The sequence below is a fragment of the Ambystoma mexicanum genome, chromosome 13 (assembly GCF_040938575.1).
Source record: "Ambystoma mexicanum isolate Mex_15411 chromosome 13, UKY_AmexF1_1, whole genome shotgun sequence".
NCBI classification, from domain to species: domain Eukaryota; kingdom Metazoa; phylum Chordata; class Amphibia; order Caudata; family Ambystomatidae; genus Ambystoma; species Ambystoma mexicanum.
In genome coordinates this window covers 28,419,975-28,442,034 of record NC_090938.1, presented here as the reverse complement: position 1 = coordinate 28,442,034, position 22,060 = coordinate 28,419,975, and the positions used below count along the sequence as shown (strand labels likewise).

At 52.8% G+C, this 22,060-nt stretch overlaps 1 protein-coding gene and 1 pseudogene across 6 annotated transcripts in view; one reads left to right on the top strand and one right to left on the bottom strand.

Moving 5' to 3' along the window:
* LOC138520773 (chitotriosidase-1-like) overlaps positions 1–22,060 on the top strand; it is a 344,502-nt gene that overhangs the window by 292,759 nt on the left and 29,683 nt on the right. The gene's annotated exons all lie outside the window — the stretch shown is intronic.
* Positions 2,543–2,616, bottom strand: LOC138522165 (U6 spliceosomal RNA; annotated as a pseudogene).

The window sequence follows — 22,060 nt, the reverse complement described above, 5'->3', positions numbered from 1 at the left end:
CCCCGGCCACCTTTGTGGTATATGCGGCCGCAGACAAAATGTGCTGCTGCCCATCTTTTCCTTTTACCCTGGGCCAATGGTTTTTTAACAGCAATAGCCCCTGTTGGCCATTGACATTTTCCCTACGTCTTGTCCTGTTTCCGCTATCACCCCTTTACCTGCTTTTTGTACTGCTTACCCGTTTTGTACGTTCCTGTCCTGGTTCTCTTTGGCTCGCCCTGGTTCCTTTGGTTTTACCTATTTCTCGGACCTCTTTGTAGCTATTTCCGCTTCTCCTCCCGTGGCACCCATGCCTTTTCGGGTGTGGGTGTTAATTTCTTGCCATGCACCTGGCCATATTTAACTTTTCCAGCCAAACCTATGGCTAACCCTTCCCTTATTTCCTGTGCTCATTCGTGGAACCCATGCCTTTCCTGGTATGGGCGTTATTTTCCTGTCAACTCGTGGCCATATTTTCCTTTTCCAGTCGGCCTTGTGGCTGACCTTTTTATTATTTCCGATGTTTCTCCGGGGAACCCATTCCTTTCCCAGTATGGGCGTTGTTTCCCTGCCATACATGTGGCCATCTTTTCCCTTTTCCAGTCAGCCTTATTGGCTAACCTCTTAATTCCTTCCGAAGCTTTATTCGTGGAACCCATGCCTTTTCCCGGTGTGGGTGTTATTTTCCTGCCCTCTACGCTGCCATATTCTCCTTTTCCCGATGTTTTATTCGTGTAGGCTTAATGGACCCTTTGGCATTTCCCCTTTCCTGCACTTCCTCTTGTGCTCCATGCTCCCCGCTTGTGATTTTCACGCTATCTCCCCTGCCACCCCTTTTGTACCGTTGGTGGTCCGTTACTTTGCTACTCTGCCGTCCTCTTTGTGTCCCCTATTGACTGCCCCACAGATTCTGTTCCCCTGACCTCAAATGATTCCTTGTCGTTATTATCATGTCCTGATGTTTGTACCTGTCTTTGCTTCTATCATTATTTTCCCATTATGCCCAAATGCTTTGTCGCCTTTAAGACTTTCTGTTGGTATGTTACAAGTGACACCCCGTCATCTGTGTATTACTGCAATATAACGATGTACCATCTTTGGAAATCCGCCCTCCCCTTATACCAGGGTTCCTTGCTACTGGTGCCCCTTTTAATGATCCCTTCTCAACCTCCTACATGTCCTCTACCTTACAGTCAGGTAGCCTGGTCAGGTAACACCCGTTCCCTGGTGAATCGACCCTGGCGTACTTCCTTGTGCCACCCTCTGTCGTATGGGAACCCCGTTGCCCACTGGTCCAGGCCCCCCTTTTCTGTCCGTTATTGCTCCCTGCTCCCTTCCTATTCACTCATGCCTTCAAATGGCCCCCCTCTTTACCTTTGCTACTTTTCGTCTCTGAAGGTGTTACCCCTTGCCACTTGCTTCTTAACATTCCCTCCCCGGGTTCTGGACGACTTACCCTGAGCCGTGCTGCATGCTTTTAACCTTTTTACCAATTTTCCCCCCAACTCTGCTATCTCTTTTCACCGTACCTTTCCTTTTCCTCCTCAGCGGTGCCTCCGGCTGCTCCCGTGCCCCTCTTGGGTCTTCTCTCGGCCTCCTTTGGCCTTGTGGTATTCCTCCTTGCTGCTGCTGGACTCCCTTTGCAGCAAAGGCGACCTTGCCCTTGCCTTTTCATCCTTATTCTTTACATCCAGCACCCATTGTGCTCCATGCTCCAAGGTTCTGGGCGACTTACCCTGAGCCGTGCTGCATGTCTTTCACCTTTTTAGCATTTTTTTTTTTCCCCAACTTTGTTATCCCTTTTCACCGTATCTTTCCTTTGCCTCCTTTATGGTGCCTCCGGCTGCTCCTGTGCCCCTCTTGGGTCTTCTCTCGACCTCCTTTGGGCTTGTGGTATTCCTCTTCGCTGCAGCTGGCCTCCTCTAGCAGCAAAGGCGACCTTGCCCTTGCCTTTTCCTCCTTATTCATTACATCAAGCACCCATTGTGCTCCATGCTCCCCGGTTCTGGGCGACTTACCCTGAGCCGTGCTGCATGCCTTTAACCTTTTCACCATTTTTTTCCCCCACTCTGTTATCCCTTTTAACAATGCCTTTTCTTTGCCTCCTCGACGGCGCCTCCGGCTGCTCCTGGTCTAGCATGTTCTTCTCTGTCTCCCGCGACTCCTCCGCCACTTCCCTTGCCCTCTTCTGTCCTTGGGGTACTGCGGCTTCCTCGTTGCTGTTCGTGGAATCCTCTCGCAGCAGGGGCGATATTGCCCTAGCCCTTTCTTCCTTTTGCATCACCTCCAGTACCTATTTGGCCCCCTGGTCTTTTTCCGCCTTTTTGGCCCATGCGCTGAATTCTTGCGCTCTTCTTGTTCTTTCATCCGTCATCCCCGACTTTTGCCTCTTCTGGCTTTCCAGTAGACTTGCCTTCGCTCGCCTTGTTCCTCCTGTATTGTTTCACCGGGCCCCTGTATGGCTTCCCGTGTTGCCTGTTCCGACCGTTGTTCTAATTCGGCCCGTACTGCCCCTTTAATGCTTACTGCTGACTGTATTTACTGATTGTGCCACGGGTGCTCTTAAAATATGGAACGCTTCACGAATTTGCGTGTCATCTTTGTGCAGGGGCCATGCTAATCTTCTCGGCGTGATTGTCGGATCCACCATGCCTGATGCGGCCCGTGATATCACCGTCGGCACAGGAAGGAGGGAAGTCCCCATGCACATGCGGGGAAAACAGGGGCAGCCTCAGCAACTCGGTCCCTAATTTTTTTTCCCTCCCTTCGTTAACTTTCCTTATTTTACTACCTGCACATGGCTACCACAAACACCCTTGACTCCCACTTACGGCCTGAGGGAGCTACCACTCCCATCCTCACTCCTAATCACTCCAGGGGCCCCTTTCCCACGACAGTTTTAAACAATTGCTAGTCACTCCATATGCGACCCCGTTCTTAAAAACTCCCCTACCCCCCAGGCCCTCCATCGTGCCGTACTTTGTACTGCACGGGGCCTGGGGCGTTGTTAGTTTGCTCCCTCTCGGAGCTGTGAACTGACCTGACGCTGCCTGGTCTGCTCCGTGTCGTCCTGCTTCCAATGTGTGCACTGAACGCACATCGCGCTGTCCCTCCAGTGACTGGCCTGTTTTACGTTCTCGTGGCAACCTTCGATCCTTGCCAGCTGCTGCCTCCGTGCGAAGCTGAGAGTAAAACGGACTGGTGGATCTGCTTTTGCCTGTCCTTGCCTCCGGTGAACCCTCGCGGTTGTCCGTGTGCTTTTTTCCTGCACCCTGTCTTTACTGCAGCGTCCCGAACTGCGGCAAAGCTGGAGGGGTTGGGACGATGACCGTCCCTTCTGTTTGTCCTCTACGTCAAGCGCGCTATTCAAATTGTGGAGCCTGCGGTATTTCTCCTCCTGAGATTCCACTGCTGACGGTGGCGGGCAATGTGCTGCGGCCGGGAGGGCCCAGGCCGTCGCTCGCAGCACTCTATTCTTTTTCTGGCCACTCGGCCGACGCGACAACTTGTGAAGCACCCAATCACTGCTGCCAGTATTTCGCTGCAGCCCGTTTTCCCTGCCCCGAAGCCCCAAAGCTTTTCCAGCGCCTGCTCCAACTGCTGGACCGGCTCCTTACCGAACACCCTTTCATGGCTGCTGCGAAGTTCCCCCTCGCTGGAACCCGCGCCACAACTGGAAAACTTCTTCCTCTCGGTCAGGAACACTGCACGTCCTCCCTGCTCAGCCCAACTGGAACAAGCCCTCTTCATGGTCATGGACTGCCCAGCATTACCGCCACTGAAAACCATCCTCGTCAGTCAGGAACTGCAGCAACGAAACCACGTAGCTTCCTGGTTGCCTGCTTCTCGAAAGCTTCTGTTGAGCAGGGGCACTGCCGGTTAACATTTTTATTTTTGTATTTCCTGCTCCACTGCCGGTATTTGAACTCACGCTCTGCCCGTGAGAAGCGAGCGTCACATCCACTGCACTATTTGGTAGATGCTGCCGCTTCATTCACCGCCTCCGCAGCCTGTTTCCCGACGATGTTTGTTGTGGCGTTCTTCTTTCCTCTGCCCCCAGCCCCGGCCTTCGGGACCGCCGCTGCTGAACCGCCTTTCGCCAGCCGTGGTCCCGCTCTTCTCCGTTGGGCTATGCTGCCACCGCGGGGTGGTTTTTCCTTCTTCTGCCCGCCGCTCCAGGCTCACGGGTCCACTGCCGCTGTCCCCGCTTCTCTCCAGCCGGGGTCCCGCTCTTCTCCGTTGTGCTACGCTGCCACCGCGATGTGGTTCCTCCTTTTTATGCATGCAGCTCCAGGCTCACGGGTCCTCTGCAGCTGTCCCCGTTTCTCTCCCGCCGGGGTCCCGTTCTTCGCCGCTGCATCCTCGCGTTGCCACCTGGGGTCTTCCTTTTTCTTCACTGCAAACGTTCTTTGCGTTCCTCCCGCCGCTTAAGCCCGCAGAGGCGAAAACGACCCGGGAAAAAACACTCAATCCGCTTAAGCCCGCAGAGGCAAAAACGAGATCAAAACGAATCCTTCTTCAAAACGAATCCTTCTTCCGCTTTAACCAGGGCCTGGGAGCTTACCCGAGTGAGGTGAGCTCCCAACCTGGTTGTGTCTTGCTCCCTCTTCTCTGGGGTATTTGTACCCCTTCCACCTTTTGTTGTGGTGATTTCGAGCCGCCCGTGTTCCTTCCTGTCCTCCCACCCCTCTGTTACTTTCACACCTTGCTTCTCTCTTCTTGTGTTCCCTTGGGTCACTCCGCGGGTGGGGGCGCCGCTCTGGCTGCCCCTCCCTTTTGCTTTCCCGCCTGTTGGGATCCCCCCACCCTGCGCCTAACCCCCCAGGCCCTCCATCGTGCCGCACTTCGTTCAGCACGGGGCCTGGGGCATTCTCCTTGATGCCTTGCAGTGATCGGGCTCTCCTCGCCTCCCCTCTTGCTCCTTGATGCCTTGCAGTGATCAGGCTCTTCTCGCCTCCCCTGTAGCTCCTTGATGCCCTGCAGTGATCGGGCTCTCCTCGCCTCCCCTCTAGCTCTTTGATGCCCTGCAGTGATCAGGCTCCCCTCCCCTCTAGCTCCTTGATGCCCTGCACTGATCAGGCTCTTCTCGCCTCCCCTCTAGCTTCTTGATGCCCTGCAGTGATCGGGCTCGCCTCCCCTGTACCTCCTTGATGCCCTGCACTGATCAGGCTCTCCTCGCCTCCCCTCTAGCTTCTTGATGCCCTGCAGTGACCAGGCTCGCCTCCCCTGTACCCCCTTGATGCCCTGCACTGATCAGGCTCTCCTCGCCTCCCCTCTAGCTCCTTGATGCCCTGCACTGATCAGGCTCTCCTCGCCTCCCCTCTAGCTCCTTGATGCCCTGCACTGATCGGGCTCGCCTCCCCTCTAGCTCCTTGATGCCCTGCAGTGATCGGGCTCTCCTTGCCTCCCCTCTAGCTCTTTGATGCCCTGCAGTGATCGGGCTCTCCTCGCCTCCCCTCTAGCTTCTTGATGCCCTGCACTGATCAGGCTCGCCTCCCCTCTAGCTCTTTGATGCCCTGCAGTGATCAGGCTCTTCTCGCCTCCCCTCTAGCTCCTTGATGCCTCTCAGTGATCGGGCTCTCCTTGCCTCCCCTCTAGCTCCTTGATGCCCTGCAGCGATCGGGCTCTCCTCGCCTCCCCTGAAAGCTTTGCTTCTTCTTCCCTGGGTGATTCTGAGCGTGCACTCTCTTCCATCTTCCCTCCTTATTCTTCTCTCTCAGCCCTCCCTACTCTCGCTCCTCATGCCTTCTTAGGCCTTCACTGTCCACATCCTCTACTCCTCTCTCTGTGTCTTTCCACTTTCCTTTCTGTTGCTCACCTCCTCCTTCTCATCTCCCGGGCCCTTCCCTCTCCACTGCCCTCCTAGTCACCCTTCCTATCACCACCTTTCCATCACCACAGCTTGCTGGTGACCAGGGCTATTCTTATAGCAGTGTGTACTGTCATGATCGGGAGCATTGGTTTGTGATGAGTGGGTGGCAATGCTCTGTTGGTACATTGCTCTGTGTTCAGGACTGCGTGTGATGGCATGGAAGGGGGACTAGAATCAGGCTGTGAGAAGGTTCTAGAGAGGACGGTTGGGGACAGAGGCCAGAGCACTAATGATGGGGGCAGGTGGTTGTTCAAAGCTCCGTCATGATTTGAAATGTGACTTTGATTCAACCAGCACTAAGATCTAATAAAAGTGCTTAATATCACCGAAGCTTGGGAGCTAGTTTGTATTTGGCACACTTTGCTACGTGTACCCATCTCCAGAGGCCGCGGGGAAGGACCGTGGCCACATTTCAAGCAGCGTTTCCCAACTGTACTGATTTGCTCCATCTCTCCGGGTCTGGCTCCACAAGCCGAATCCTTTAGAGGCTTGACCGCCATTTTGGATTTTGGTCCGTTGAGGCGTGTTTTGTTCCGGTTCTCCGCCTTTGTGGTTAATGCTCTGTCTGGTGCCCGCTCTTCCACAACCTTCTTAATATGAAACATATCGGGAGTGCTAGTTGTTGAAGCTTGTGGGACCCCGCAGCTACGCACTCTCTCGCAAGTCCCACTCTGTCAGATTGGTGGACGTTTGAGGGGTGCTCTTGAGAAATCCTGTGTGGTGCAAAGGTCAGTGCACACGGTGCCAGCATGTCCCATACCTGCCCCTCCAGGCGTTGCTGAGTCTCTGGGGGACATGCGTATGGGCCAAGGCTTGGGACAGCTGCGGTTTCGCTACACGGTTTGACCCCTCTGTGTGGGAAAGTAAGGAGATGTGTCAGGAGATGGGGCAAGCGTCTCCTCAATAATTCTCGGGATACTTTGGTGAGGTGGGGGATATGCTTCCGGTGATGGGGACCATATGTTTTGGGGGGTCATAGCCAGCTGGCATGGGTGGCTTAGACGTGGATTGCCCTTCTTCATTTCCCCAAAGACTATACCCCCCCACTCCCTCCCACCCTCTGTGGCTGGTTAATGGTTTTGTATAACTCAGTGCAGCGTCTCCTGGTCTCAGACTCAATTCTTTCTCGCCAAAGGTCCCCCTTTTCCCCAAGGCACCAACCCCCCTCTCTTGGGATCCGGTGGCCCTGTCCTGGTGATGGGCTACAGAACCTGGTGCCCCCCCCTCTTAGCACCTCTGGTCCCCATGATCACACAAGCCTCGTGATCCGGCCTACAAGATGATCCGGAAAAACTTCCTAGTTCATCTAGCTTGCCAGAGCTGATCAGTCAAGCAGCTCCTCTGGTCACGTGCAGCAAAGGGGACTGAACCCCCGCAGGCCAGGTGTCAGCACCTCAAGTTTGCAGGGACCCTGAGTGGCACACAGCCCAATCGTGCTTTCGGGGGGAAGGCCTCTGCCACCCAGTAAAGCCCTGTGTGCACCTCCAAGACAGACACACCACACACGTTAGATCCATTATTCCAGATTTTCGGGCATTATTCCAGATGTTAGATCCATTATTCCAGATGTTAGGGCTATCCTTGAGACAGCTCCAGTTTTGGGCACAGACAATAGTCAATGTGTACAGCTATTAGTAAACCCACACTCTAAGCTACAGAGGAAACTACACAGAGTTTGGAAACTTGCCACAAAACCCAGAGTTGCACAAAGGGAGCGAGGAAAGGGGAACAGCCCCTTGGCGCGGGGTGCAAGCGCACTCATTGTGGAAGGCCGGGGATGTTGACACCGAGCCCGGATGTCGTTTTATAATTTCCTGATGTGCAATAAATGCGGTGACAAATGTCTTGATCTGTTTTTCTTGGGTCATTCTTAAGTGGTGAAAAAAAAAATACAATTGTCAAGGAGTTTTGCAGTAGAAGGCGCACTGCCTCCCCCTCCCCCCCACTGTAAGTCCACCTGACGCTATCAGATCTGTCTCCACTCACCCCCATGCCAGATTCTGACTTGGAAGATACCACTCCCCAAACCGTCGGCAGCAGCCCCCTGGCATGTGCCAGAAGCTCGCCTACCCTTGGTTTTCCCTTAGCATTCTGGGACTTTGAGTTCTGAATGTATAATGTGTAATCTCCCTCATTATCAGGAGAGGGGCTTTAGATTCTTGGACACAGAGGCGAGTTTTATGCACAGCTCTTCTTGACGACAAGCACCAGCTGCAAAGAAACAGAACTCTGTGCACAATTGCAGTCTTAAAACAAAGGCTTGGCCAATAGCACAGTCACATTGGGCAGGGTCATGACCCCGCCTCTCTCAGTTTGTATGTGGTTGACTTTGTGTTCATCAGCTGCTGCGGCAGCTGCCTCACTCAGGTGTTCACCAACACAGTCCCATACCAGCCCCATACAAGTCCCATACCAGCCAACTAACGTAACCATCCGCGCTGACGCTCCTGGAGAGCCAGGGGGCCTCTGTTTCAACGTGATCCAATCATTACACGACCACTCAGAAATACTGAGCTGAGAGTGGCCGGGAGGGATAATACTCTTGAGACGAGAGTGGCCGAGGGATAATGCTTGCTTCTGTGCCTTTAATAGAATCTAAGTGCATTGTCCATCAGGCTTTCTCTAAATCTGGGCCTGAGTATTTATCGGCTGAATGTTCCCGCGGCCCCCGCTCGTCATGGCCTGCTGTATTTCCGTCCTTTGCTTTAAGGGCTCCCGGATCGGTGGTCGCTCCTTTTCCGTTGCTGCTGCATGGCTCTGGAACGCTCTCCCTTTATCCCTCTGAGCTATGCTTTCGGCGTGCTCTCAAAACTCTTCTCTCCGAGTTCCTCTTTCATTATGTCCAACTAGTTTCCACAGCACCAACACGCCCTAGCCGGTGGACGTTGCGCTTAAGAAATGTTTTAACATAACATAAATTCCGTGTCCTGATATTGAAGGAGATAAGATGTTTTCTGTCGAAACTCGACGGTTCCTACAGTGATATGATCTGATATGATATGGCATTTATAACGCGCCTATACACAAGTGTTTCAAGGCACGACGTGCAGAATCAAAGCTCTTGCAATACGTGCTTGGGACACGTGTCCAATACTCTTATGGTGACACTCTTTAGATGGACATTTCAGTGGGCACCAGCTGCCTGGCCCAGGGGGTCTAAAACTTGCAGACTTTTGCTCTCAACGTTCCAGAAAGTGGAGGGACCAGGCCGTTTCTTATCCTCCAGAAAGTCTGGGTGGGCATGAAAACTGCCACGACTTGGGGGAAATAAATGCTATTATTAATGTACCAAAACGCTTGCTCTTTCCATTCGCCCCCTTAGCTACCCCACCAAGGAAAAAGGTGTAGAGTGAGACATTCTTTCTTTGTTGGCATAAAAAGGCCGCAGATTTATTTTCACAACGTTTTGTATAACTTCCAAACTCAAAACACTGCAAACCAAACTGTGTGAAAATAGTTCTGAAGGTGCGGCGACCAGCCGACTGCTCTGTGTCCAAACCTTGCTTCTGCCTTTTCCCAACCAAGTCCACTGTAGGCCAAAGCTCCCCCACCCATTCATGTCTGAGCCCCACCTGCCCTTGCAGGTGTTCCTGGGCCGGGGGAGTGTCGTTTTGTCAGGGGAAGCTGAGCCCTCACTGATACCACCACTTAGGCCCCGAAAGATAGCTTGTCCCGAGAAGAGAGAAAACCCTTCCGACTTTCCCACGGCTGGTTAGTATTCTGTATTTGCCAGTGGTCGCCAAAACACAGTGGCTCCCCCCTTTCCTTCTCTTATAACTCCAGCAGCTTACATTCCAAAAGAACAGATCAATGCCCGTTGGTGACAAATGCACCGATCCTTCCCATAGTATTCCGGGGATTTCAAATTGATTAAGCCGTGCCTAACCTGAGGGAATCCTCTGCCCCCTGCAGAGTTTAGCCATTGCCCCGTTCAATTCCCTCCTCGATTTTTCCAGTGCCGAATGGCTTTCTGCGCCCCTTCATTCCTTTCTCGGAATGATCTTGGACCTGATGATCTCTGTCTCGCCCAACTGCGAGGACAGCTCCTGGAACGTTGACATCATTTACCTCATCAAAGCCCCCCTACCTAAGCTTGTCAGGTCATTGCCACCTAGATGGATACCCAGCAACTTGTCAATGTGCCCCGGCAACTGTGCCCATCTCATCCCGGGCACCCAATGCCACCAGATCCGGTACTCGCCGGCAGTCATTTTCTCTCTTTCCGCCGGCCAGCTGGCCCCGGCCCTAGACACAAATGAATACCCCACTACATAAACGGACCGTCTCCTCCTTCGAGCTGCTGTTAATCGGAAGAAGGTGCTCATTAATGCTACATTTTGTCCGACCTTATGTACCTCCTAAAACAATCTGACTTCCATCCCCCAATCTTCATAATAGCCTCTGTTCCCATGCCCAGTTCGGCCGCTGATGTGGCCGCCCCTATTCTAAAGGAGTGTGCACCAAACACTCCCCCCATTACTCCCATCCCTTTCAATGCCATATCCATCACACTCCTGAAGTGGAACCTGCTCAGGGCCGACTCATCCCTGTGAAATTGGGGACTAGGAAGAGGGAGTTCAGTGAAGGAGAGGAGGGAAGTTGTGGTATCCCAGGCCTAGGGAAAGCGCGCATACAGGTCGCGGCAATGACAGGCCAACACGGAGAGGTGCTGTGAAACGTCTTTCTTTATTTGTGCCTCAATACTAACTAACTCGCCCCGCCCCTCCCACGTCACTTCCCTTCTTTTCCTGCCCATGTTCCTCCCGCCCCCGTCATCCAGGATACGTCAACATGACATCTCCCCCCTTTTTAAACCATTACCACACTCATCGCAACGGGCGATGATCTGGTAAGTCACTATTCCATTTCCTCGATCCACCGGCGAGGTCTGGTCCGAACTCGCTGTGGTCGTGTCAGTTCAGCCCGTGGTGACGATCTACTCACGGTCGTCTCGGTTTCTGGATCTTGATCCGATTCATCGGCATCCCACGGATCCTCTCCTTGTTGATCACTGTATTCTTCCTCTGGTGGGGCCTGTACCCTTCCACTCAGGCGTCTTGTTCCGGGCGGTGGGAGTTCCTTGAAATGGAACGAGTTCCGGGTTATTTCTCCCGTGGAGCCTTGTGCAGTGATCATCGACCCCTTCTTCTGCGTAACGAGAAGAGGCTCTTCCCGAAATGCAGGCGTGTGCTTATGAGTCAAAGGTTGTCGAACGGCCACCACATCCCCGATGTTTATTTGGGATGTCTGGGCTCTTCGGCGGGGGTCGGTATATTCTTTCATTCTATTCTTTGCTGCTTCATCCCGCTCTCGGACTTCCGCGTCCATCGCTGCACGTGGTGCACTTGCCTCTGCTTGGGGAATGCGGGTTTGAGGGTTGCGCCCAAACATGAGTTCAGCAGGGGTCTTCCCTGTGGTGCTATGGGGCGTTCCCCGGTAGTCCCGCAGCAGTTGGTTAAGTACCTGTTCATATGGTTGTTCCGTGATGCGAGCAATTTGCAAGGCCCGCTTGAGATTTGCCATGAATCGTTCGATCATCCCGTTTGCTTGTGGCCACAGCGGGGTCACCTTCCGTTGTCGGAACCCTAAGTATTCCGCAAACCTTGCAAACTGATGTCCACAGAACGGGGCCCCGCTGTCGGTCTTGAGTACCTTAGGCACCCCGTTGGCAGAGAATATGTGGTCCAGTGCTGGGACGACGTGATGTGCGGCCGTAGACGAGATCATCTGGACTTCTGGATATCGGGAGTATTCATCCATCACTGCAAGGACATATTTTCCCCCTTCGATGGGTCCAAAGAAGTCGACGGCCACCGCTTCCCATATGTTTTGTGGAAGTTCGGACATTTGTAATGGCTCCGGATGTCGGTTTGGGGTAATTATGCAGCAGGTGGGGCATGTTCTCAGGGCGGCCTCCACTCGGGCATCCATTCGTGGAAACCACACCTTTTGGCGCAGCATGCGCTGTGTGGAGACGATGCCTCGATGAGTCTCGTGTGCCAGGTTGATGACCTTATCTCGCAGGGTTGTTGGGATCACCAGCTTGCAGTCCTTGAGTAGTAGGTGGTCTTCTGATACTGCCAATTCTTCTTTCACAAGGAGAAGTCGTTCCACGTCTTCCCATGTCTGGCCCCCTGCCGCTTTACCTCTCTCTTTAGCCCTTCTCCATTGTCCGGACGTGAGGCCTTCACATATGATGCGGCATGCAGGGTCGTTTTCAGTTTCTCTTGCCAGCTCTTCTGTGTTAACCCCCTCCGGCGTGGTTTGGTGAACTAGGTATCTGAGGTAGCGGTCCGCCACCGATGGCTCAGGTCTGCTCTCGTCCCTCGGTCTCCTCGACAGGAAGTCAGCCGGGTTTTCACCCTTCCCTGGTCTGTGAATGATGTCGAAGGCGTAATCCTGCAGGCGCAGCCCCCACCGGGCGATCCTCGGGTGCATCTTGGCTTGGGGATTGCCATAGAGAAACAGGAGCGCCTGGTGATCGGTGACCACCTGAAATGGTTTTCCATACAGGAATAAGTGGAAGTGTTCACATGCCCACACCACCGCCAGTCCTTCTTTCTCAGCCTGGGAGTAGGCTCGTTCAGTGGCGGCTAAGCTGCGGCTGGCATAGGCAACCACGTGTCTCTGTTGTGGGTCTTTGGGATCAACTTGAGCCAGGATGGCCCCTAATCCTACTGGACTAGCGTCCACTGTTAGTTCTGTTCTCCGGTTGGGGTCGTAGTAGGCCATGTTTTCTGCTTTCGCAACCCTTTCCCTGATGGTTTCGAAAGCTACTTGACACGCATTTGTCCACTCGAATTTCTCGTTCTGGTGTGTGAGTTTCCGCAACGGTTCACTGACCGAGGCAAAATCCTTGATGTACCTGCTGCAGTAACTGGCGAGGCCTAAAAACGAGCGAAGTTCTGACACGTTGAGTGGTGCAGCTGTGTCATTCAAGGCTGAGACTTTGTCTGGATCTGGGGTCATCCCCACCTCCGAGAACACGTGGCCAAAGAATTTTAGCGTGCTCTTCCGGAACTCGCACTTGTCCTTGTTGAGTGTGAGGTTTGCATCGTGTAGAGCTTTACACACCTTCATAAGGGTTTCATCATGGTTCTTCACGTCAGTCCCAAACACCAGAATGTCGTCCGAGTAGTTGAGGCAGTTGGGGATGTGCTTTATGATGTTATGCACCTCAGCTTGGAAAATCTCTGTGGCCGACGACACCCCAAAGCTCAGCCTCTTATATCTGAATAACCCAACGTGGGTGACAAATGTGGTTATGTTGCGACTCTCGGGGTGTAAGACCAGCTGATGGTATTCCTTCTGGAGGTCCAGTTTTGAGAAGACCTTGGCTCCGTTTAGCAGATATATCATGTCCGTTATGCGTGGCGCAGGGTATCTTTCCCTGCGGATTGCTTGGTTGGGACGTCTCATGTCGACGCACAACCTAATGGTTTCAGATCCCTTCTTGGGGACAGGGACGATCGGAGAAACCCAGGTGGTTGCTCCCGAGGCCTTCTCAATAATGTCCTGTTCCAGCAATTTCTTTAGCTCATCCTCCACCTTTTGTTGAATGTTAACAGGGATCCCTCGGTAGGGCTGGGCTACTGGGCGTATGGAGTCGTCTATGTGTAGCTTTACTTGTCGGTTCTTGAGTTTTCCAACCCCTCTGAATATTTTTGGGTACAAGTTATTGATCATGTCAATCGGGTCGATGTACTTATGAACCATGATGTTGTATAGGATGTGTATCAGGCCCATATCTGCGGCGGCCTTGAAACTCAGGACACATCCACTGTCCGTTTCGGTGGCCAGGACGTGGATTGGGACTTTCATCTCTTGGCCCTTGTATCGGCATAGCCCGCTGAACTTTCCTACGCACTTGAGGGGAGGTTTCGCGCCATAGGCGTAGATATCAACGGTGGCTGGCTGGAGCTTTGGTTTAGGGGCTAATTCGGCATATACCTGTTCACTCACCACGTTGACGGTGGCGCCTGTATCGATGAGGAATTCCGTTGGTCTTTCCTGCAGCTTGATGATGAGGGTGGGGCTATGAGCGGTGGCTGTGGGATTTCCTAGCTCGTAGACGTACGCCTTCTTTTTGTGATCACTCCCGGAAGAGCTAGGGTCTGATTCTGTGGGGGATTGTTCGACTAAATAGAGAATGTGGCGTCTTGATCTTCTTTCGGGTTTGGCCCGTGTCACGAATCTTCTTCTTTCTCTCCTCTTTTGGCGATCGTCGCCGGAGTCCTTCTCTCTCTGGTCACTTCCGAGTTGACTTGGAGGGTTGGAGGTGTTACTTTGGGTCAAGTGGGTGCCCGGTGTTCCCCCATATCGACTCCTCGAGCGAGTGGTGCTCTCTCGTGGCCTCTCTCTCCCTCGATCCCTGAACAGTCTGCACACCGCTTTGAAATGGCCTTCTTCACCGCACGTGGTGCAGCGTTGTCCTATAGCTGGGCATGTCCCTTTGTGGGGATATTCGAATCTGCACTTGTAGCAGAATAGTTCCTCTGTCCTTTTCTCCAGATGTAGTTTGTTCAAATTTTCGCCCAACGGCGTGCTCCCAAAACTTTCCACTTGACAGTCAATGGCTCTTTCGACCCTGGCCAGTGCCAGTATTTCCTCTAGCGTGCGGGACTTTTGGAGCAATTTCCTGCGGAAGGTTTGGGACTCACACCCTGATATTATTTGCGATCTGAGGGCTTCAGTGTTCGAATAGTTTGCGAAGTCACAGTGCTTGAGTTTTGTGCGGAGTCGCATTACATACGCGTCCATGGTCTCCCCTTTTGCCTGCTTTGTGATGTGGAACAGGTGCCTTTCATAATCGACATTGGTATGAGGTGCGAAGTATGCTGCTAGAGCGTCCTTTAATTTTTGTATGGAGTCTATGGAGTCCTGGGGCATCTCGTCTATAATGTCTCGGGTGGCGGAGCCAACCGCTAGCTTTAGGAGCCACACTTGCCTTGCATCCGCCACGGGCCCTGTGGCCCCCATGTACAGGTCAAAGTCTCGAATCCATTTGGTCCACCTGGGGCCCATGTTGCTCGTGTCCGTTACGTCAAAGGCTCCAGGCATCTGGGCGGCCAGCGTGTCCGGCAGTTGGTAGGGCACGTGATCTGGCATTTGGTCTACGGGTGCTGGGGGCCCATTTCCTGCAGCTCCCGCCCCTTGGTTTGCATCCTGATTGGACATGGCGCTGGGAGCGTGGCTTCCTTACGCAGGATTCTGCTGTCGTGGTGTGATGGCCGCCTTGGGAGGCACGAGCACCATCGATGGGCACCACGCCTGTTGAAACGCTCCGGCGTGAGCCTGGCCCCTTGCTTGAGCCGGCACCGCCGCTGCCGCGTATTACTACGCGCACGTGCGCTCGCCTGTTCCTCCGTGCTCACCGTCGCGGCCCGGATTTCTCTCCGTCCTGTCTGCCAGGTTCCTGTCAGGTTCCGTGACGCCCCCACGCTGCGACGACACCCTTCGCTTCTGGGTTGCTGTGGGCGTCGGTCGGCGGGCGTTCTCGTCGCTGTTTGCACGGCGCTCGTCTCCTGGCGACCCTGCCTCTCAGGATCCCATCCTCGTCGCCATTGTGGTATCCCAGGCCTAGGGAAAGCGCGCATACAGGTCGCGGCAATGACAGGCCAACACGGAGAGGTGCTGTGAAACGTCTTTCTTTATTTGTGCCTCAATACTAACTAACTCGCCCCGCCCCTCCCGCGTCACTTCCCTTCTTTTCCCGCCCATGTTCCTCCCGCCCCCGTCGTCCAGGATACGTCAACATGACAGAAGTGTTGCCAGCACTGCCGCCCCTTTCAAGTGCCCAACGTCTCTGTCCAAAGGGGCAGCCATTTCTTGGTGAAAATAGGGTGGAAGCAGAGGGCGCTGCAATGCTTGTAGCCCATGACTCTGCTGTATCCGTGGTCGTCGGGCAGAAATGTGCAGTTTGGAAAGAAGTGAGCGAGCCTCCACTCAAAGCTACTGAGGAAGAAACAATGAGCAAAGTAAAGGCAGAGCGGGGGGGGGATTTGGGGATCCAGATCGTGGCAGCCGTCCACTCGTCCCCTCTTTGGGTGGAAACATGAAGTTTCACCCCCTTATGAAGGAAAGCCATTGAGGGGGTTCCAGAGGGACTGTGCAGTCCCTGCGGGTACCCCCAGAGGGACAGCATCTGCCTCTAAACAGAATATTTGGGGTTAACACTATTCTGATCTAAGATCGCGCGTTGTCCTGGGCTGTGAAGGGGTGCAAATACCAGGATACAGTTTAAAAAACCTGGTCCCGAATGATGGCCCGTTGAGCTTTGGTCCCAACCTGCCAGCTTCATATCACTGTACACCAAGTTGGGCAGACCTGCCTTGCCAAGCAGGGGAACTGCACCCTGGACTCAATCCGAATGTGAGCAGGACCCACCAGGTGGGTACCGAGAGGTGGCGGTGCCCTGGTCCTTCTAGTGGGGGCGAGGGAGCCCCCTGCTCTCCATGCAATCAGATGAATCCTGCAGCCTGCACGTGGGCATCAAGAAGGCTGATGCAGCAACCCAAGGCCCAAGCCAAACAAACGAGGCGAGGGCGGGGAGGTTTGCAATTAATCATAACCACTGGCATTGCTCTGGGCAACCCTCCAGATCATTGCTCTTCAGCCGGCCAAGCCATTCCAAAAGGGGAAAGACCATATGCAAATCAGGCTTAGTCCCACCCCAAAGGGGCAGTTCAGCCCGAACTGCTAGGTCATAACCCTTCTGCACGAGACCACAAGCACCCACAGACATGTTCAGCCTCGCCAGGCCTCATCAGTGAGGAGTAGCTTGAGTCTCCTGCCCTAGCAAGCTCGGAATGCATGTCTGGGCATACCCGTCCCACTCAGGGTGACAAAGCAACACAAAGAGGTGATGGCTGGAAGGATTAGAATTAGTCTTAACCTCCTGCAATTGCTCTGGGAAACCCTCCAGACCATGGTTCTTCACCTGCCAAGCCATTACAAAAGGGGAAAGACCATATGCAAATGAGGCTTGCCACCCCAAAAGTGGTCGTCCAGCTTGAACTTCTAGGTCACAACCCTTCTGCACGAGACCACAAACATCCCCCAACATGTTTTAGCCTTGTTGGGGGTCATCAGTGAGGAGTAACTTCGGTCTCTATGCCAGGCAAACACGGGATCCACGTCTGCGCATACCCGTCCCACTCAGGGCGACAAAGCAAAAACAAAAGAGGTGATGGCGGGAAGGTTTGGAATTAATCATACCCACTGGCCTTGCTCTGGGCAACCCTCCAGATCATTGCTCTTTGACCTGCCAAGCCATTCCAAAAGGGGAAAGACCATATGCAAATCAGGCTTCTATCCCTGTAGCTTCCGGCCAGTCCTAGCCCTCTTCAACCTTCCTCCTCCCCCAGTGTCCTCCTGCCCCCTTCTCCTCTCCCTCCTTCTATTCCAGTAGCTTCATGCCCACTCCTAGCTCTCTTCACCCTTCCTTCTCTCCCAGGTCCTACCTGCCCCTTTTCCCTCTCCCTCCTTCTATCCCAGTAGCTTCCTGGCCACTCCTAGCCCTCTTAAACCTTCCTCCTCCCCCAGTGCCCTCCTGCCCCATTCTCCTCTCCCTCCTTCTATCCCAGTAGCTTCTTGGACACTCCTAGCACTCTTAAACCTTCCTCCTCCCCCAGTGCCCTCCTGCCCCCTTCTCCTCTCCCTCCTTCTATCCCAGTAGCTTCTTGGACACTCCTAGCACTCTTAAACCTTCCTCCTCCCCCAGTGCCCTCCTGCCGCCTTCTCCTCTCCCTCCTTCTATGCCAGTGGCTTCCTGGCCACTCCTAGCCCTCTTCACCCTTCCTTCTCTCCCAGGTCCTACCTGCCCTCTACATCCCATTTCCTTCTTTCGCTTTTTACAAGAATAATGATGTTTTTGTGGGGCAAATTGGACAAGAGCAGCTCAGCTAGCAGCGAGGACAGCAACATATACCTGTGCAGATCCCCAGAGAAGAAACGGGGCCTTGTTACAAGTTTGGGGGTGCAGTAAAAACGTGGTGGTCATTCCAGTCCCTGTGACTTTTTTGGGGCGGTAACAGAATTACTGCCATTTTTACCGCACAGCCGAATTCCAAGTTTCGACCATCAAGTGAAGGATTTACCTCTGGCAAGTTGCTGCGGGCAAATCGTCTGATTCACTGCGGCAGAATCACCCGCGCGGCGTCCTATGGACTCCAAAAGTGAGGATTTATACCTCCCTACCACCCTCATCATTTCTCCACAGCGAGGAGTGGTAACTGAGAACGATTCTGGGAGTCATTTCATGGACTTGCCGTGAAATTACCTCTTAAAAATGGGGCCCAAAGTGCATTAAAAAAAACTGGGAACCAAACGGATCACTACACGTAACCTTGACCATGTGTTTGCTCGGGCAATATTTGCTGAAGTTGCCTTGCCAATAAAGTACCTTGTACTGTTTATTAAAGCAACAATCACGGGGCCCGCTGGCTTTATGGGCCGGTAACGGCCCAGGGCTAAGGTGGCCAACTGTCCTGTTTTTTGCGAGATTGTCCCGTGTCCCGTAGTTGGAGTGTGACTCTCGGGAGACAGCAAGTCGGGACAACCTGCCTCCAGCACAGCCACTCTGCACACTGAAGTGGCCGTCTACACACCACGGCGCTGCCGCCTGCTCTTTTCTTTCTCTGGGCGCGGGCGGCTCTGCGGCCCCAGCTCGGTGTGAGCCTGCACGTCGAGCTGCTCACGCTCTGACACATGTCTTCATTCCAATGCTATAGCTTTGTTCCTGGAGTCGTGATGGTCATGTTTGCAGTTAGAATATGTGACCATCACCTCCCAAGGGCAAACCGTTTGCATTGCAATTGAGCTAGGTTTTAAGAGCCAAAATGGGGCGGGCCAAACGTGAATGACGCTGTGATGTCATCACCGCCTTGTGTGCAAGTGTCCCGTAAAAGGATATCAAAAAGTTGGCCACCCTCCCAGGGCCCAAGCTCGCACAGGCCTTAATGCCGATGCTGTTACCAGCCTGTGAAGCCTGCCGGCCCGTGACTATTACTATCCGCAACCTAGACTAAAAACCCGCTGCTGATAGCAATATATTTGTTAAAGAAAAAAGCCTCATGTGTTCGTCGTGACCGGTTTGTTGAATCAAATACTCAATATGGCCGCTATGAAAATGGAAAATGAAGCTTTATGTGGACCCCTCTTCCATTTCCATGGCAGCCCGAGAGCTTTGGGGGAGCAACTGGTGCAGGGAGTGGTCGTGAGGTGGTGACAGGACCCGGGGCACTCAGGAGCAGGTGGGACGAGGTGGCAGATTGCGCCAAACCTGCCCTAGGAGCAATAGATTCACCCTGGGTTTGGAGCAACCTGGTTGGCTGCCGCACCTGCCCCGGGTGCAAATCTGCCTGAGTGCCCTCCTGTCCTTCTCTCCCAGTGGCGTGTGCCCCCTTACACCATCTCTACTCTCTCATCTCCTTTTCCTCCTGTTTATCCCTTTCCATGCGCCCTGAAGTACATTTTGCATTTCCCCATTAAAATGCGACAAATGACCCATTACATATAATAAAAAGCAAAATCTTAACATTAATTTAGGTCCTAAGGGATACTGTGCCCAGTGAATGCCCTTGCCATGCTTTGTGATTTTATAGTTAGCATCCCAGCCTCTCCTGGGAACATTTCCAAAGTGCACCGGATGTGCGCCCCACAAAATGTCTTCCAATGGAAGGTTCAACCTTTTCATAATTATAATCATTCTTTTATAACGCGCTTAATAGATCACGTTCGAACCTGTGTTGCGCTGCGTTGTCCTACTTCCAAGACAAACGTGTTGCCCCTGAGCTATCCTTCCTCCCCAATGCCAGACCCACACCTGGGCGACCCAGAGTGCGGGGGTCCCCTGGAGTTGACGGTTTGAGGAGTGGAAGCGGCCTCCACTCCTCTAAATTAGGATTTACATGTGCGCCCAGTTACACAGCAAGAACACTATTCATGATGTGTATTTAAGTCCAAGTGCACTTAAAGGGTTAATATCCTTCAAATGGAGGCTGGCCATAAGCAGTTGCCTTATCTTAGTCTCAGGTGAAATGAAGCAGCAGCAGCAAGCCAGGGGCATTGAGCACATGAGATGAAGTGTGTGCCTGGGGAGTGAAACAATACTTAGTGCAACTTTAGGGCCAGTGTATGGGTGGAAAGCATCTGAATTTAGTGATAACACAAGAGTGCGCACACTGAGGGCCAGGGCGTTTGCGGGCCGGCTGAAGATGAGTGGGGGGTCATGGGGCCCATTTCAAAATGATGTTTGGGAGCTCCCTTGACTACAACTGGGAAAAACATTTTCATGCACCCATCGGGGAGGGCGTAGATTACAATGGAGAAATAAAGGAATTCAGGAAGGGGATTAATAGCTGCAGATTATTAGGGTAAAGACTGCCAGTGTGGAGCTAAAACACAAAAGGCCTGGTTCCTGGAATTTATTACGCAGGACTTTTACGAACTTTGCAGGAACCTTGCGCCGGCTCGACACGTCTCTGTGAGCGGCCGGGTGCCTTGCGCGAGACACTATGCAGAGCATGGGCGTGGCCTGCTCAGAGACCAGAGAAGGGGGCGAAACATGCAAAATGAGGAAGAACAAGGGAAAATGTGGTCGTTACGAGGGATGGGCAGTCCATCACACTCCCACAAATGTGGACAACCAAGCGTATTCATGGATCTGACCGCGCAACCTCTTGTCAGGGAAATGTCCACGCAAAGCTCCCTATCTATCCGCCACCCGAAGGCAGGCATACAGACACTTGCGCATAGGAATCACTGCGCAGAGGTGAGATTGTATGTTAGATTTAGGGGTACCTGCACACAGACGGGGTTCCGATCTAATTTAGGGGTGCGTGTAAGCAGTGTAGCGGGCTGGAGGGACGGTTTACGGGGGTTTGCACACAGATTGACCAGAGTTTTACAAGAGCTATGGAAAATGGTACGCATGTTGTTGGGGTGCCAGTAATAGTTACAGGGGACCCTACGCAGTGTTGCCGAGATGCTGGCCTGGTTGCGGGGGACCCCACAAAGTCTTACCAGGGCACGTGGGTTCACACCTGAGGAGCGAGCTGAGGTAGGTGTACATGGCAGAATGTGCTTTGCATGGAGGGATGTCAGGGGTGTTCTGGCCATGACAAGCGTATAGGCTTAGTTTGTGGGAACAATTCCATGAATACGCAGAGCGCGCAGAAAAAGGCCAGGGGTAGCAAAAATAACATCACAGACCTGATGACATCACAGGAAGTGATGCCACATGACCTTCGATCCGAATGGCATCAGTTCCTCTTTGACCCTGGTGATATCACCAGAAGTGGATTGCAGGTGTAACAAAGAGTACATACATGCAAAAATGTTAAAATATGAAATATGTACTGAAGAAGCCAAGAATATTTTAGATTCCAACCACATTTAAACAAGAGTGCTGCCTTCATATGCCATGGATGGGGTATCAAATGACCCAATAGTACGATAAAGGCTGAGGCAATATTGGTTCCACCATCGGGTTTGCCATTTGAAATTTTTAATGTATATTTAAGCAATAATTCTGACAAAGCACTGAGAAATTATGGGGAGTGTTGTGACCCGATTCTTGCTGAAATGGACTCAGACAAACTTACATTGAAGGAAAGAACGGTGAAGATGTGCAGCAAAATGAAAATTGTAAAATGGGGAAAGATATACAGAGAATGTCATGGTATAAACTACAAAGGGAGCTAACCACACACCTGAACCACACACCTGAACCACACACCTGAGGAAATATAAGGAGATGCCGTCCTCTGTGATGAGATTCCTAGGGCCGAAATATTGCTACATTTATATGCACTTTTGTCTTAACTTACTAGGCTCCTGGCAAAGGTGGGGCTCCATAAGAGGGATCCCTTGGCAAGAGAGAAATTGTTGGCTCTGTAAAAAACCGGGGGAGGCAGAAATGCTAAGGCAGTGTCTGATTGGCTGTAGCGCAACACTAGGGCTGGGGAAAGTCTGGTCGGGAAAGTTCCTTAGGAGATTAGAGGATTTAAACAGTGAAGTCAGGTGGGAAAGGCTCTTGTGTGGATGCTCGATCTCAATGCCCATTGGTTTAGTGAATATTTTAATAGTGATACACAAGACGTTGGAGGACAATGTTTTTCTCAATAAGCCACAATAATGATGCAGGGAAGTGAGTAATTTGTCAGACAGGTGGAAAGTGTAATCTTGAGGGTTACAAAGGGAAGCCCT